Genomic DNA, 6,000 nt, shown 5'->3' on the forward strand with positions numbered 1-6,000 from the left:
CGAAAAATTGAGTTCTGCGTCAATTAGCACCTAAATCCTCACTGACCCCAATATTATGCGTTACTCCATGCCAAAGTATCTATTTTTGTAGCTATCGCAGGAATCAAACGCATGCGTTTGAAATAAGCAATCACAGATAAACGCATGCGCTGAAGCCAGGCGATCGCAAAGACAAATGCATGCGCTGAAAGTTGTGTTGAACGTATGCGTCCATCGCATGGAAGTTGCGGTGATCGAATGCGTCCATTGCATGGAAGTTGCGGTAATCAAGCGAATGCAGTGATCAATTGGAAATTGTGGCCACGGAGTGACAACCATAATAGAAGGACGATCGCAAGATGGGTAGAACGCGTTGATGCTTCAGCTGAATCAAGCTGGACACATACCTTGGGAGTATCAACAAGATAAGACGATGTGACATTGCCCATACCGTGACAAAAGCATCAGTGAGCCATAACGAAATCATGATAGCTGTCGGCGTTTAAACTCTATAAATAGCCTTTGGACCTTCATTTCAATATATCCGAATTTCTGCCTCAAGGCAGAGGTTTGTGATCACAGATGAGAGCTTGAACGAGATTTTCAGTGAGAATTCTTCATCTCCACAAACCAGACCGAGTGACGACCGGAGCTTTCACCGGAGATAGAGCTCGAGAGAGACATCTCCACCATTCATCCATGGCACCACTGGCAGCCTTGACGCAGAATCCTTCCTTTCTCTTCTAATCTTTGTATTGTATTACATTTTACCTTAAGATATTAAGACATTTTGTGATCAATGTAAATCTTAACTTCTTCATTGCCATTTTCTTCATCATCTTCATCTCTATCATAGTTTATCTTCAGCGTTTATTTATCAAAGGCAATCACATGCTTAATCGTGTAGCCTAGAGATAGGACGCATGTAGCAACCCACAGAGAGGTGTGCGTTGTGCGAGTATAGTGAGTTAATCCTCTTTGCTTGGTGAAAGGCTGTAGCAACGCTTGTCTATGGGATGTTGCATTACTTGTCTATAAGTTAAATAGCCACGTCTAACTGCTTGAGAAGGTAAGAGATGGAACGCACTAAAGCAAAGTTCGCATTGTTCCTAGAGATAGGCACAATCTTATGCTCTACACAACCATGCACTATAGAGATAAAGTCATGTGGCTGACCACCAAAAGGTGTGTGATGCATTAGTGCAATGAGCTGGGATTACTCGGGCGATTTAAGATAATAAACATTACTATGCGTTAATGATTGTTGTGTCATTACCTATTCTCATCGCAAGTCTTTTATTGCTCAATCTGTTTAGTTAAGAGTAGGAGTCGAGAGTAAATCCATTAAACTTCCTTTTATTTTTATTCATCGCCTCAAACGCATTGCTTCACAAGCATTATTGAGTGACAAGTCCTTGTGTTCGACCTCGGATTACCCGAGAAACTTGTGTTTGCGTTATACTTGGCGCGAGTGTAAGAAAACTTGTGATAGGAATGCATTGTCATTGCATACTAGATTAACGGATCTTCATTCTGATGCATGACCTCAGATACATGGGTGTAAACGCATAAGCCATGTCTAACGCATGATTTCACGTACAACCCCATCCGTCCTTAATAATAATAAATAGTCTTTTCTACCAACAAGTTTTTGGCGCCGTTACCGGGGACTTGGCAACTAATATTTTGTGAAGTTTTTTGTGTTTTCGCAGCCACCCTTTCAATCGTAGGCGTATTGTAGATTGTGCGACCAAGCTGCAAACAATATTTGAAGTATAGGCGATGCGTCAAAAGTCAAATATTGACCCTGAGATAGAAAGGCTATCTGTCGCATGAGTTGGAAGCAGTTTTAGGCACATCATGCGTCCAACAATTGTTGGAAGCCCAATGGTTAGGGCGAACCCCTTGACCCAAGCAATTGAGAGCCATCTTCTGCATGGGAGACTCCTTGCAGTGACAATACTCCAATCTCTCCAGGGACGACTTCTACTCTATCTTTATGTTGCTTTCTTGGTTGTGGTGTGTTTTCTCCTTGTAGGTGCGATAATAACTCTCCTCGGTGCACAGTTACAACGAAAGAATCCTCCACATTCTTCAACGCATGGCTTCAATCGCATGAATTCCAACGCATTATCGCATGCGTTATTCTACTTAAGGTTCTGTTCTTGTTATCTTTTATGCTTTATCCTTTTGAAACTCTCTTTGTCTGACTGCGGTTCTTTGCGATGCATCCATAATGGTACAAATAATTCACCGCGTCCTCTAACTAGTATCGCAAGGGTCTCCATACTTTTAATAGCTTCTTCAAATTGTGAAAGTCTATATTTTTATTGTGTGTAAACCCTTGCTTAAACATTTGTTATCACATTCCTGTTGAGTTTGTTTTTAGATTGCAGTGAGAACGCTGCCACCCTCTAAGTTTGCGGGGTGGCAGCGGTCTTGGAGAATTACACTCATCACATTGTGGTCATTTCCTTTAAAAAAAAAAGGTTTTTGAAAATAAGTAATCGTATAATCTGGAATTGTTTTGAAGGAATGCATTCTCAAGAGCTAAACGCAAAGTTGCGGTGAATGAATAAAAAGTTTTTGAGCAAAGGCTTGTCGAATGTAACTTAGAAAAGATTTCTTTAGAGAAGCAACCGAAATAGAGGAGAGCATTGCGTCCATAGTTAGAGGCACGAATAAATTATATTCTTAGAAGATGGTCAACGCAAAGAAACGCTGGAAGCTGAGTTAAGAATTTCTTAAGTATAATGCATGCTTGAGGACAAGCAAGATTCTAAGTTTGGAGGGGGGTGATAACTGGCAGAAATGTCAATTATTATAAGCCTTTTATTTAGAATCATGAGGGTTAATAAGTAGAAAATGCGGTGATAATACTTAGAATTTTGCGAAAAATTGAGTTTTGCGTCAATTAACACCTAAATCCTCACTAACCCCAATATTATGTGTTACTCCATGCCAAAGTGTCTATTTTTGTAGCTATCGCAAGAGTCAAACGCATGTGTTTGAAATAAGTAACCACAAACAAATGCATGCGCTGAAGCCAGGCGATCGCAAAGACAAACATTGCGGTGATCGTATGCGTCCATCGCATGGAAGTTACGGTAATCAAGCGAATGCGGTGATCAATTGGAAATTACAGCCAAAGAGTGACAACCATAATAGAAGGACGATCGCAAGATGGGTAGAACGCGTTGATGCTTCAGCTGAATCAAGCTCGGTGCATACCTTGAGAGTATCAACAAGATAAGACGATGTGACATTGCCCATACCGTGACAAAAGCATCAGTGAGCCATAACGCAATCATGATAGCTATCGGCGTTTAAACTCTATAAATAGCCTTTGGACCTTCATTTCAAGACATCCAAATTTTTTCCTCAAGGCAGAGGTTTGTGATCACAGATGAGAGCTTGAACGAGATTTTCAATGAGAATTCTTCATCTCCACAAACCAGATCGAGTGATGACCGGAGCTTTCGCCGGAGATAGAGCTCGAGAGAGACATCTCCACCATTCATCCATGGCACCACCGACAGCCTTGACGCAGAGTCCTTCATTTCTCTTCTAATCTCTGTATTGTATTACATTTTACCTTAAGATATTAAGACATTTTGTGATCAATGCAAATCTTGACTCCTTCATTGTTGTCTTCTTCATCATCTTCATCTCTATCATATTTTGTCTTCAGCATTTATTTATCAAAGGCAATCACATGTTTAAACGTGTAGCCTAGAGATAGGATGCATGTAGCAACCCACCGAGAAGTGTGCGTTGTGCGAGTATAGTGAGTTAATCCTCTTTGCTTGGTGAAAGGCTATAGCAATGCTTGTCTATGGGATGTTGCATTGTTTGTCTATAAGTTAAATAGCCGCGTCTAACTGTCTGAGAAGGTAAGAGATGGAATGCACTAAAGCAAAGTTCACATTGTTCCTAGAGATAGGCATAATCTTATGCTCTACACAACCATGCACTATAGAGATATAGTCATGCGGCTGACCACCGAAAGGTGTGCGATGCGGTAGTGCAATAAGCTAGGATTACTCAGGCGATTTAAGATAATAAACGTTACTATGCGTTAATGATTGTTGTGTCTCTACCTATTCGCATCGCAAGTCTTTTATTGCTCAATCTGTTTAGTTAGGAGTAGGAGTAGAGAGTAAATCCATTAAACTTCTTTTTATTTTTATTCATCGCCTCAAACACATTGCTTCACAAGCATTAATGAGTGACAAGTCTTGTGTTCGACCTCGGATTACCCGAGAAACTTACTTTTGCGTTATACTTGGCGCGAGCGTAAGAAAACTTGTGATAGGAACGCGTGGTCAATGCATACTAGATTAACGCTTCTTCATTCCGACGCATGTCCTCAAACACATGGGTGCAAACGCATAAGCCATGTCTAATGCATGATTTTATGTACAACCCCATCCGTCCTTAATAATAATAAATAATCTTTCCTACCAACAGAAGCCAAAAGTAAATACAATATTAGGTTCTGCAAACTTGATTGAAGGTTTTGGAAAAGAAAATATTATTTTTCCTAGAGGAACAAAATTTATAATTGACAATGTATTGTTTTCTAGTCAATAAAAAAGAAATATGCTAAGTTTTAAAAATATACGTCATAATGGTTATCATATTAAGATTGATAGTAAGAATAATGTGGAATATCTATATGTTATCTCTACTGTCTCAAATGAAAAAAGTATATTGAAAATTTTTCCTGTTTATCTTCTAGATTGTGTTATACTCATATACGAGTAATTGAATGCAACAACGAACCAAAAGTTCATAAATCCATATTTATTTTCTATTTAGTATGACAGATTAGGTTATCTAGGGTCTATAATAATGAGAAGAATTATTGAGAATTCAAATGGACATCCCTTGAAGAGCCAGAAGATTCTTCAATCTAATGAATTATCATGTGATGCTTGCTCTCAAGGCAAATTAATAATTAAACCATCACCAGCTAAAGTGGGAACTGAATCACCTGCATTTTTAGAAAAAATTCATAGTGATATATGTAGACCTATTACCTCACCAAGTGGACCATTTAGATATTTTATGGTATTAATAGACATATCCAGTGTCACATGTGTGCTTATTATCAAGTCAAAATTTTGCATTTGCAAGATTACTTGCTTAAATAATTAAGTTAAGAGCACAATTTCCTGAATATATAGTTAAGACCACTCGTCTTGATAATGCTGGTAAAGTTACATTCCAAGCTTTTGATAATTATTGTATATCAATTAGGATAGGTGTTGAACATTCTGTAGCTCATGTTCATATACAAAATAGTTTAGATGAATAATTTATAAAACATTTGCATTAATGGCAACACCATTACTTATGAGAGCTAAGCTTCCTACATCTATATGGGGACATGCTATTTTACATGTAGGGTCACTTGTACGCATTAGGTCAGTAGCTTAGCATAAGTACTCGCCATTATAATAAGTTTATGGTTATAAACCAAATATTTCTCATTTGAGAATTTTTGGATGTGCAGTATTGAAGGAACTCTTATCAAAGAGTACCTCTGAGCGGAAGCAAGATCATTCCAAATTCATTGTGACAGAAATACTGCATTCACAATCAAACATACAAGTTATGCAACTAACAACAAATTACAGCATGCTTTGAAACTTAAACAACAAAGGACGAGAGACATACCAGTTGAAGAACTTTTCTTCTTTGAATTCTCGCTCTCGTCAATCTAGCAAATCTCGATGTCGTTGAGATCATCAAGGCTATCGTCCATCAAATCTCGTTGTCGTCTATCACCGAACGGACTTCTCATGAACAGGCAGAAGAAGAACACAAACACTTGGAAACCTCAATATTCTCGAAGTGAGAATCTAGGAGGTGTGGGCTTTCTTAGATTTGGTAGAGGGAAGGAGGAAGGAACGATCGTTTACCACGACCAAGCAAGTGGGAGATATCGGAAGTCTATCGTATAGACAAGTGTTTGATCATTTAGTAAAAGGTGCACGACCGTGTAGTAAACCGGGG

Source organism: Benincasa hispida, chromosome 4 (assembly GCF_009727055.1).
Source record: "Benincasa hispida cultivar B227 chromosome 4, ASM972705v1, whole genome shotgun sequence".
Taxonomy (NCBI): Eukaryota; Viridiplantae; Streptophyta; class Magnoliopsida; order Cucurbitales; family Cucurbitaceae; genus Benincasa; species Benincasa hispida.